A 12688-nucleotide genomic window follows, 5' to 3' on the forward strand; every position below is an offset into this window, starting at 1 on the left:
AATGATCTTAGGCGGCTCACTTAAGCCTCTGACTCTCCTCTTCTACAAAACAGGGATTGTATCTACCTCTCATGATGTTGTGAGGATAAATGAGAGAAGGCATGAGAGAGTGCCCTGGGTACCATGACTACACAAATGTAAAGCACTGCAGCCAAAGTACTTACACAATCTAGTGTAGGTTCCAATGTATGGTCCCAGGACACAATCAAATAAAAATAAATAAATAAATAAATACAAGAGGTACCTCAAAGAAGCAAACAGTGATTTTTCCAAAGTAGTGAGACAAGAAATCAGTGCTATGGGCTCAGAAGAGAGGGAAACTTGTGACTGGTGAGGTCATGCAGGACTTTCCTGGGAGGAAAGGTGGCAGAGAAAGGGAACTAAGATTAACTGACAATGGGCGGTAGGCTGGTAGGCATTATTCCCACTGTACTGATGTGGTAACTGGAGCTCCGAAACGTTACATAACAAGCCCGGGGGCCGCACTAGAACCGATAAGTGGCAACAGCTACATTTAAAACCAGTTTACTTATTTTTTAATTACATTGTCCAAACACTTAAAATACTAGCAAAAAGCTTTGAGGCCCAAAGAGGCTCTGTGTGTGTGTGTGTGAGTCTGTGTGTGTGTCTGTATGTGTGTCTGTGCCTGTGTGTGTGTTTGTTTGTCTGTGCCTGTGTGTGTGCGTGTGTCTATGTGTGTCTGTATGTGTGTCTGTGCCCGTGTGTGTGTCTATGTGTGTGCGTGTGTGCGTGTGTGTGTGTGCGTGTGTGTGTGTGTGTGTGTGTGTGTGTGTTGGAGAAATGACCATGGAGTAAAGGACAGCAAGAACATCATGGGGAAAAGAGTACTGACAAGGGACGCCTGATGCATGTGACGTATTTGGAGTGCGATGCATAGAAAGTCCATCCGGCATGGAGGTTTGCACAGTAAAGGAGGACACAAAGAAGTAAAGGTGTATTGGGACTGAGTAAGTATGCAAATAAGTCTGGACATTTTCCACTATGAAATGCGGTATCACTAAAAGTCTTTAAATGCGGAGAGATCTAATCCAGGTGGTTTTAGGAAGACGTTTAGGCCTCATGTGAAATAACTGAATGGGGAAGAGGCAGAGAGACAGAAGGGCTGTTGGTGTGCAGTGATGTGGCTCTGGCTTAGGGTGGAGGAGACAAAAGGAAAAGAACTGGTAGTAAGGCAGAACTGAGAAAATGTAGTGACTGGTTGAAATTGGAATTGAAGGAGGTGGCTGTGTTGCAACAAGAATGTCGGCTTCAAGCTTTGATGGCAGAGAGAGTGATGACCACATTTACAGAAATGGGGAAATCAGGAGGGTGCTAACTTTGTAGGAAGCAGTGTCTGCTTACACACATTGAGTTAAAGTGACAAGACAGTCACATGAACGCCTCAGAAGCAGGCAGCTGGAGTAGGACAAGGTATCTGGCTACAGACTCTGGAGTCTCTGAGGAGTCCTGGTTAATGCTGTGGACGTGCACAATGTCCATGGGAGCGGCCACTCTGAGACAGAACCATGCAAGAGCCACGCCTTGGGAAACATCCAGTGTCCAGCTGTGAATACTGAAAACTTGTCTCTAGTGATGACAACATATTGACTCTGGAATTTTGTTTTGTTTTTTTTTTTGCCTCAAGTAAAACTTGCAAATGGAGCCCAGACATCTAAAGAAACAGAACTAGTCTTATGATTTGTTTATTTCATGCTTCCTTCATAATAAATGTTTAGTTAATAAATGGCCTTATGTAAATCAGAATTTAATCTGAGGCTCGCTTTCCTTCTAACCAGGTGGTGAAATTATAGGCAAGTAGCTAACTCCAACTCAAACTTCACTGGCAGTTACAAATGTCTGACCAAAAAAACCCAAATATGTTCATAATCCTATTGGTTTAGGTCAGTTGCCAACACAGTTGAGCATGAACATCTAGCCTTTTAAGGATTGAAGATTCATTCATAATGGCTCATTACCTAAAATAAAAGAATAGTCTTTAGAAATGGATTCCAAGTACCTTTAATGGCAAGGGAAAGTTCTAGTCAGATAATTAACCACTCAACCTGTTCACTTTGTGTGGATGCCACACCTTCTGGCCAACATCTGCCTATTTAGCAATTAATCATGGGTTAGTTTTTTTAATATATGAGGGGTTTTTTTTCCTTAGGGGCTCATAGATTAAACTGTGGTGACAGAGAGCAATTATATTTTTAAAATGTTACTGCTTAGATATAATCTGATCTAATCCCTATCCCTGTGGACATGAAAATACAGGAATCTAAACTCATGTGGTGTGCAGGGGGTTACCACATGGTGTCTGCCAGTGTCGGACACTGCACACACATGCACAGAAATACAGACACAGACACACCCACAGATACACACACATATATACACACACAGATACAGAGACACACTAACACAGAGACATACACACAGGTACACACACAGACATACACACAAACACACACGCAGACACACACAGAGACACACACAGATGTGCACACACACACCCCTAGCTGTCCCCGAGGTGATTCAGCAAGCCCTGCAGCAGGTCTCCTCTGCATTGTCAGAACTGGTTTTCTCTTTCCTGAAGAGCAATCCTATCCGAGGAAGAGAGGAAAGGAGTCACACCGAGGCACAAACTTGTAGGTGGAACAGGCACATAAATGTGCTTCTCCAAGATGTTCATAAACAGAGGACAAGGGAACGACCGCCTCTCCGGGCCGCCATCTGCGAGGCTGCCGTGGCGCTCCCTGCCTCTGTCCCTCCCTGCCTCCTGTGAGCCCGCTGGCTCGGTCCCCCCAGGGCTCCTGCTCCACTGACCTACAAATGTTCGCTGTCAGCACACCGATTTTCGCCTGCCTCCTGCTTTGTTCACCTCTCCTCTTGCCCTTCTCTAGGTTCTAAAATCCTGTTTTCAATACACTATGCTTTATAGTGGAAACCTCAAGAGAGGCATATGGTAAAATAAACAAGACGTACTTCAGGCATTTAAAACTCTTAGTATTAATACTTTTGAAACTAGAGTGCATTACTGACTAATGATGCAAAAAATGTGAAAGACGTCATTTCTAATCCTTCATATAAATTTCCTCAGCTGGAAAAATCCGAGAATGAGTTAACAACCTGGATGGGTGCAGCTGGGGGGCTGCACAGCTCCCCACAGCCCACAGTGGAATCGCTTCACTGCTAAGGGTGGGTTCTGGAGAGACTGCCCGAGTTCAGACCCGATCCATCTCCTCCCACTCCCTACGTCCACTCCGAGGAGTGTGGCTGTGAGACTCAGTTTCCTCATGTGCAACACCAGGGCTCAAATCCTAGGGGGCCATGCAAGCAAGACCAGGTAAGGTAGGCTTTGCCACATGCGTGGGAAGAATGTTTGCTGTTGGTAAAAGCCGGTGAAGTCACAGAGGCCAAAGTATATGGTCGACCTCTTTAGCAGTGAATATTGATTAAGCATCTATAGTCTACAATAGGCAGGTCCTTTGAAATCTAACAATTTTTGTTTTCCCTGGACATCTGTCTTGCAAGAGGCTCTGTCAGAGAAGATAGACTTAGGAGGTACAGAACAGGAAAGATGCAGAGGTCTCAGAAGGAAAAGAAAAGCAGAAAGATGCTTTCCCCCAAACTGGTCCCTCTGAAAGAAGACCTGGGTAGACACTTACCTCCGTGGCAAATGTGAGGAGGTGAAAAGACGAAGCCACCTTTCCAAAAACTTTTAGGAAATTTCTTCAAGGAGGACATCTATCCGATACACTACATCCATTCTATAAAGTAGAATTCCCACATTCCATGTAAATATTAAGAGTAGAAATCAATCTGCTATTTAGTAGAAGGGAAACTAGCCCCAGGCCACACTGCTGGAAGGGATCCCCGTCACAGCACCGGGTCTGTAGCTCATGCATTAAGCTGGTACAGAAGCTAGTGTTATGGGTCAGATTGTCGTGCTCTCCTCATGCCACCCAAAATATGTCGAAGCCCTAACCCTAGAGTCAGAATGTGACTTTACTTGGAAACAGGGTATTCAGAGAGGTAAATCAAGTTTAAATAAGGTCATTAGGGCAGGCCCTAATCCAATATGACTGGTGTTCATTCTTATGAAAAGGGGAAATTTGAACACAGATATGCACAGAGGGAGGGATGCTGAGAATAGAGACAGGGAGAAGACGGCCACCCACAAAGCAAGGAGAGAGGCTCGGAACAGATCTTTCCCTCACAGTCCTCAGAAGGAACCAACCTTGCAGACGCCTTGACTTTGGACTTCTGGCCTCCACAACAATGAGAACAATATATTCCTGTTGTTCTAAGCCACTCAGTTTGCTGTACTTCGTTATGGCAGCCCTAGAAAACTCATACAGTTGACAATCTGATTTTTTAATGAAGTAAAATATCGGGAAGGAGGGTTTGGTTTCTTGGGAGGAGTTTTTCAATTATAGGAGTCACTCAATATCATCACTTAGAAAAACAAATGCGTTTCAAACATTACCAGTAGTGCATAAGTCTGTAGAAATTCAATCATACAAACTTACAGTCTTACAGAAGAAAAAAATTAGATTACTATTTATAGAAATTTAAGCAGAGTTTATGTCTGGAAAACTAAACAGGGCTCTAGAAATTGTGAAGCACAGCAATAGAAACTCAGTTGCAGGTGTGAGGGTTTGAGTCTTCCACTTGCTGGGTGTGTGACTTTCAGCAAAAGAGATCCTCGATTTCCTCCAAGACGATTGTTGCACAGATGCTGGGAGGTGATGCACAGAGGCACTCCCCGCAGGGTTTCATACAAGGTGATTATTAACTAAATTTTTACTATTATGATGATGACTAACGGCAGGTAGTTGCTTTATCTTCTTTAAAAAAATCAAAGGCAAACACCCAAAAGTTAAAAACATGGTTTTATTTGTTTGCTTTTTATCTTTTTAGATGATGTTTATTTTGGGTAAATTTTTACATGATTCATCTCTTATTCTGGAGTATCTCATTCCTTTGGAAGCAGTGCAATACTTAGATACCAAATGTGGACATGAAATGCGAGAATATGGATATCCCACTAAGCTGACTAGTCATGCTCAAACCCAGAAAAGTACTTGGCAAAAGCCGGGGAAGCATTGTCATTAAAAAAAAAAAAAAAATCAACCAAGTCAGAAATTCTGAAGCTGCTGAAAAAAGTCAAGTAGACAAACACTCTAAGCAGGGAAATCGGAGCTCCTGTTGCTTGTGGGAAATGGAATCTTTGTTATGAGAAAACCTAGAAATTAGATCAGATGTATTATGGTCATGGACATGCCAAAGGTGAGTGAAGGAAATGTGCTGAGTATTGTTTGCTCTGCACTAAGAAAACATCAGGAACCGGCTCACGGGATACCACCTGCAGGCTCAAGAGGGCAGCTAGTTGGATTCCTTTGGCAAATGAAAACGTGTGAGGAGTTATTTTGTTGTACTAGAGCCATTAAGTCCTCCTTGCTACATGAAATATTGAATAGCCTTTTTAAATGGGGCTTTTAGCAACGTAAAAGCTGAGTTCTTGAGGATCACTCTTTAACTTTAGAGGAAACATCCTATAATGCACCAAGAGATAGACATCCAGAGACAGAGAGACTGCTAATAAGACAGACTCACCTATGGGAGCTCCAAGAGTGAGGACATAGAGGATGCCAGCTATCGCCAGAACTCTGGCATGCTGGCACCCTGACCTCAGACTGCCAGCCTCCAGAACAGGGAGACATAAATGTCTCTTGTTGAAGCGACCTAGTCTATGGTATTTTCTTATGGCAGCTCAAGCAGACCAAACATTTCCACTTGTAGTTTCTCAAAGCACTGCATACCCTTCCTTCATAGGATTATTAGGGCTTGGAAGTATACATGGACACTTGTGTTGTTTTCTTTTCTTTTGTTTTGTTTCGGGCGGCTGGCTGGTATGGGTATCCAAACCCTTGATCTTGATATTATCCGCACCACACTCTAACTAACTGAGCTCACCTGCCAGCCTGACAGTTGTGATTTTTGGTTATTCACTAGACTGTCAGCTCCAGCTTCAACAAGGAGGGAACTGCATTTCTTTTTGCAAGTAGATGTTCAATATTTCTAGATCAAATATGAGCTGAATGGTAACATTCAATGTGGTCGTCCTACTCCCATGTAAGCACACACACACACAAAAAGGGGAGGGGAAGGGAAAAAAGAAGCTATTTAGAACCAAAATTATCTCCTCTAAAGGGGGGCACTATTAAATGAAAGGCCATTTTATTCTGCTGGGCACCTGTGTAGGTCTCGGAGTTAAAAGGTGGATGGAGCAGGAGAGACAGTAAGTGCTAAATATCATTAAGTGAGAAAAATCTGGAGTTCCTTTGAGCAATTTTTGGGTGAGGAGAGATATAGAAGGGTAGAGATGACAGAAGAGAGCCAATCAAAATAGGCTAACTCCTCCATTGTAGAAACGACTGGGTAACTTCCTGTGTAAGAATATGAATATCTAAGTATTTTCTATTTCACATCATTTGTGAATATTAGTTGCTTTCATTTCCTCAAACTATCAATAAATTCTAATACATACATAAATATCACGTGTGAACAAGTTTTCTTTTATGGGGGGAGAGGGAAGGCTAGCGGCTGGGAAAATCAAGGGAGCGGTTCAATTCCTCCTTTGGCGTCTGTGGGGTGGAAAAGGGAGATCATGACAGTGACCTTGAGATAACTCCTAAACTGAATGAATTCTGCTGAAGCAGAGACTTGAGGCCTAGTATGATCAGGAGACAGGCTATACATCCCCTGAGAATTCTTCAAAGCTTTGGAGAGAACACAGAACCTGTCACAATCTGTACGATGGAGATTTGAGCCAATTTTATCTAGACCTTAGGAAATAGAGTGAACCCAATTTACCCCTAATGAGGAAAATTTCTATATCCCACGAACAATAAAAACCTTAACTAAAGTTTAATGTGATAGCAACTAGAGACTGAGCTTCCTGTTGTCCTCAAGCAACTGAAAGTTCATATTCACACACCCAAGTAACCACTCCCTTCTCTCCACCCACATTGGGCAGGTGAACAGTTCAATTGATAAGTTTGGAGTCAGTCTGAATCTTGGAGATCTATTACTTGCAGAGTGACTGGAAAGGATTTTATAAGGATGTGTCATTTAAATGCTTACATTCACCCATAAGAGAACTTAAGTGAAGTAGGAACACACGATGAGATTGTACAGGAAGGATTCCTGGAGAACGTGAGAAGTACAAGGACTTGACTTACTGAATAAAATGAGGAATAACATCTTATTTTTTACTGGGTGTGTAAAGACTGACAACCTGAAATGCAGGTTTGGTTATTAAAGTGAATTAGTAGAGGAAATTTATGGTATTAGAAGAATCAACAATCACTGGGGGGAGGACGAAGAACAGGAAATGGTTGTAGGTGACTTTTAGGTTCTATGCCTGGGTGACTAATGACAAATATAATATAGCAGACCCTTGGACCATATCATGCAAAAGGCCTGTGTGAATTAATTTTTGTTTGTTTTGTTTTTGCTAGGGAAATCAGAGAGCTTAGAAAAAGCAGAGAGAAGAGAGCTATTGGATTATCTGCAGTGGAGTGACTTTGTAAACGTTTGGCAATGTGGTATCATGGTATCAGTACCAGGCAACTATACCTATTGTCTTGTATGATTTGGATATCAAAGAAAGTACAGAAATACTCTGAAATTTACTTCTAGATATAAATTCCCAATTGTTCCTTAAGTTGGCAGCACAGGTCTCTACACCTATTGTCCTTGTACTTCTCCAACCAAAATACACCATTTTTGCATCAGATCCGCTTTACCTCTCAGAACTTTAGACTAAACCTCTACGAAAGGCACCGCTCATAACACTCCATCCCTTAAATAAGGCTAGGACGGAGCAAAAATGAATTGTTCAGTAAGTAGTACCTGGAAGCACGGTCTGTGCAGGACAAAGGGAGATTTAGTCATTAAAAAAACAAAAAGAAGACTCTTAAACCACGTAGAATCTTTTCTCTGTGCCTCACCCACTTGGGAAAAACAGCTCCAAAAACAGTACACAAAATGTTTCCAAATTAGAATCAAAGTTCCCACCATGGAGCATACGTGACAATGCCAACTAAAGACTACCCTCTAGTGGACAATTGGGAGAACTACAAAGATTGGCAAAGTGCAGAATAAATACTGTGAAAGAAATGTGATATCCAATGAAAAGATCTGTTTAATCTTCCCTTAGTATCAGGGAAAATAATTGATCGCTCTATATAGTAAATGCAGATACATATGGCAAGTGTTCCTGCTCTAAATCACTCTTAAAACCTGGAGGAGGTTGCAGGTAGTTCCAAATGCATGCCCAGTTTTGCTGTTAACTTATTACAGCACCAGTACAGGGACATTTCTCCCAATAATGAATCGGCTGTAAGACGCAAAATCCTTTATAAAAGTGATGAAAATACAAGTCTGAGAATTTTATGTTTTTTCACTATCCCTCACTTCCTTCTCAACTAGCTGCTCTATAGGTAACTGGGATAGCTGGTAATTCAGAGCCAGAAAATCTGGATGGCTCTCTAGTTTCACAGACTTCTGGCTGTTTGGTGCTATGTTATTCATTTAACTTGAGAGTCACTTTTTTAAAATATGCAAATATTTAAATTGTTGCTCTTCCAGTCTCTCTGGGTTTTGGGGAAATATATAATGAAATATATACAAAAGTACTTTGTGTATGCCAATGTGCTACGTCAATATTAGCTGCTATTAGTCTAATCTAATAGGTGAGGATGATCACATTGGTGACTCTGATATTTGAAGGTACTATTTAAATTTATTTAAAAATATTTTTAAAAGCCATTTGTCCTACCATTGTTCATCTCCTGAGACAAGTAGGTTTGAGGTGGGTTGAGTGATTGTCTGAATTCTCAAGTGTATCTTGCACCTGTAGATGCAAAAGAAAGATGATTGTTTGTTCAAATTTATATATTGAATCAATGACTGAACCCGGAACAACCATCAGATCTTGTGTGCTGAAGTTTATCACTCTAGAAATCCTATTATCTTGTATTTTGCCAGTAGGATTAGTAAGTAATGTAGACTGATGAATCTAAATAATTAAAATGGCTATGGATAAATCATATAGTTAAGTTTTATTCCATGTTTTATTATTCTGCAATACAAGGGTGGACTCTGAAGAAAGGGTCAAATAGAGGGCTTTAGTAGATTAGACCTAGTAACACCAGCATTATTTGAGAAAGAGCTATTTCCTAGGTATATTCTAGGGACCAACTGTGTTTTATCTGGTGGTATCTGTCTACTAACTTACAGGGTGGGGTGGAAATCAATTGATTCTTTTTACCACATCAGTTAGGTTAGAAACAATTAGTTTCTAAATGATTAAATGTAACCTATTTTCAAGTAGCTGCAAGTGACTGAAATCAATCTGCTTATTTTCCAAACCAGTGGAATAGTAGACACAAGGTCATTGCATTCAAAATGGCATGGCATTGTTCTAAATCTTAGTATTTAAGTGGTACTTTTATGTATAATTGTTTTGTAGTGGGAAAATGTCCCACACAATTAGAGGGCTATTTCAAAATGAATTATTTATTCCAAACAACTCTGTTTTAGCCATTAATTACAAGAACAAACTCTTACCTGCCAAATGGAGTAGCTAAATTAAAACAGGAAATGCAAAACTCAGCAGTTCACTATTTTTCATTCTAGCTTAGAGCAGGTTTATCCAAGACTCAGAATGAAGTCACTGCTTTGTACAACACATAAATAGTTCATTACATTTTCTTGCTTCAGAAAACAAAATTTAAAGGGAAAACATCTACAGAAAGCACAGAAATAAAGCAGAAAAGGTTTCTGAAAATAATCCTCCAGAAAAAATGTGGCTCTCTTGAAACTCATAAAGAGAAAAAGATACAGATGGTTTCAGCTTATGATGATTCACCATATGATTTTTCAACTTGACAATGGGTTTATCAGGATATTAGAATCACCTGGGAGCTCCTGCCACTATGCCCAGTTCACAGCTCACATCAATTAAAAGAGAACATCTGGGGTGGGACCGAGACATCAGTATATTTTTAAAAAGTTCTCTAGGTGATGCCAATGTGTAGCCAAGTCTGAGAAACACCTCACTCTAGTTAAGAAACACATACTTTAAAGAATAAAAGCAATGCTTTTTTTTTTTTTTTTTGATCCATCATTATATGATCACAAATTATTCTTATGAACTCCTGTATTGTTGGGTTAGGGCTTGGACCCTTCAAACCCATTGTAAAGACTGGGTCACAAACCCCTCATATACAGGCTGGGTCACCAGACCCCTCCATATACAGGTCCATGAGCTAGGTAATTAGGAAAGATCTGGGATGACACGAGCTCAGTCCTCAGCTTCCTCAGCAGTAGCAGCAGCAGCAGCAGCTTTCAGCAGCTTACAGCAGCCTCCAGCAGGAGCGGCGGTGGCCTCCCAGAGGGTCCTGGGAGGCCTGGCAGCAACAGCTTGCAGCAACAGTCTCCAGCAGCAGTAGCAGTCTCCCTGTGGTATTACCCCCCCGACACAGTCATCCTGGGGGTAGGGGGCCCTGTGGATCAGAGCCACTCATCCTTTATACTTAAGTCTGATAACCCAGGACACCTAGGTGTGAGTCAGACTACCCAGGAACACCTAAGTGCCCATGCACATCTACATCAGACAGTAGCCAAGGAACACCTGGGTGCAGGTGCATATTTACATCAAATGCTCAGCAAGATTCTGAACATCTGTGGGGCCCTGACCATTTTCCTTCACTTTCCCTACAACTCCCTATTCTTATAACAGCAAGAAGCAAAGCTTCATTTTATAGGTATGTAAACTGTGACTATAGCACCTAAGGTGAGAAGCAGGGTCTATATAGTTAAAATCAATAACCAGCAGTGAATACAGTGAGTTAGTTGAGTAGTTCATGCAGTGCTCCCTGCTAACAACTGTAGAGATATAGACTAATATGTGGCCTGATGCCTTTAAGGAGCTGACAATTGTGCAAAAACCAAGAACAAATGGACACATGCTCCAAATGGGTTACAAACAGAGTTAAGTTGTAGGGAAGAGCAAGATAACAGGTGTCAACAATTTAGTAAGGTAAATATGACAACATTCTCTACCTGGCTGATTCCAAGGATTTTGAAAAAGCACAACAAGAGGAATCCTCCCAGTGGGATATGGGGAAGGAATATAAACATAACTTCATTTGCAAGCTCCAAGACAGTGGTCCTCAAAATGTGGTCCCCAGAGCTGCAGCATCAGCATCAACTGGGAGCTTGTTAGAAAGGAACACAGTTGGACCCCACCACAGACCCACTAAGTCAGAAACTCTGGGGATCAGGCCCAGCAGTAAGTTTTCACAAGCACTCCAGATAGTTCTGGGGCTCCAGGTGATTCTAATGCTCTCAAGTTTTTTGAGAACTATTGCTCTGAGGTTTTTCTAGAGAATAAACTTCTATGATCTAGGATGTCCTTAAAATGGAATTCCATACAATTAATCATGATATCATCCACGTTTACTGCAATGGAAATATTATACCTGTACAGGGTGATATATATTCACTCATACTTCAACACTGACAACATCACTTTTGCTGGGAACCATTCAGGAAAAAAGCAATCTTAGGTAAGTTCTTAAAATAGCAAATGGAAAACTATTTACTCAAAAAAATACCAGGACTGAGTGAACAGTGATATTAACGCAGATTTGGTGACTGTAGGTACAAAGAAATATTTACAAACTTGTATTTCATATAAGGCTTAAAATATTTTAGACATTTGACATGACCATTTCCCCATTTCTCTTTAATCCCTAACTCTTCATTTCATCTTAATTTTTAAACTACAAATATCATCCAACCTCAAGAATGAACAAATCATAACTATATACAACACCACGGATAAATCTCACAAGCACAATGTACACAAAGAAGCCAGACACAAAGGAAAACATACAATATGACTTTATTTTCATAAGGCTTAAAAACAGGGGAACTCCCTAGTTTTCATCATTAGAAGTCCAATAATGATTATCCTGGGGGGTTGGTAACTGGAAGGGGACACCAGGGGGATTCTGGGGCAATAATAATGTCCTGTTTCTTGATCTAGGAGCTGGTGACCCCAGTAAGTTCACTTTGCGAGAATTCATTGATCTTCATGCTTATAATTTGTGCACTTTTATTTATGTATACTTTGATACAAACTTTTTAAAAACATAAGAATAGGATCGGTGCTATGTTAGAAATTTAAGAAGCCAGGACACCTCCACTTTCCTTTGTCATTTAAAGATGTGTTTGTTGGCTGTTGGGGAGCTCTTGGTGAGTGCTGGGGACAGTTGATGGCATGCCTTCCACCACAGTGAGCAAAGCCCCCTGACATTGTGTCCTTGGGACTCTAACATCCAAAACAGGACCACTGGAATGGTCAATTTCCAACAGTGCTGAGCAATCCCTTCTGGTCTCAATGTTAGGACAAGACAGAACTGGGGACTAGATGAGATTATGGACTGTCCTCTAAATAAGCATTGGGTGGTCTGTGCCTGCAAGCACATTTGTCCCCCAGTCTCTCAGGGCTAGACTCCTATCAAGTCTCTGCCACCATTTCCAGCCACACCCTCAATCTTGATTTAATGTCCCCTGGCCCATCTCCACTTGTTTGTCCCTACCCCGCTCC

General features: G+C 41.2%; 1 protein-coding gene across 1 annotated transcript in view; it reads left to right on the forward strand.

The window, feature by feature from the left end:
- LOC134370497 (large ribosomal subunit protein eL42-like) overlaps positions 1 to 12688 on the forward strand; it is a 30167-nt gene that overhangs the window by 897 nt on the left and 16582 nt on the right. The gene's annotated exons all lie outside the window — the stretch shown is intronic.

This window comes from Cynocephalus volans, chromosome 2 (assembly GCF_027409185.1).
Source record: "Cynocephalus volans isolate mCynVol1 chromosome 2, mCynVol1.pri, whole genome shotgun sequence".
Lineage (NCBI taxonomy): Eukaryota > Metazoa > Chordata > Mammalia > Dermoptera > Cynocephalidae > Cynocephalus > Cynocephalus volans.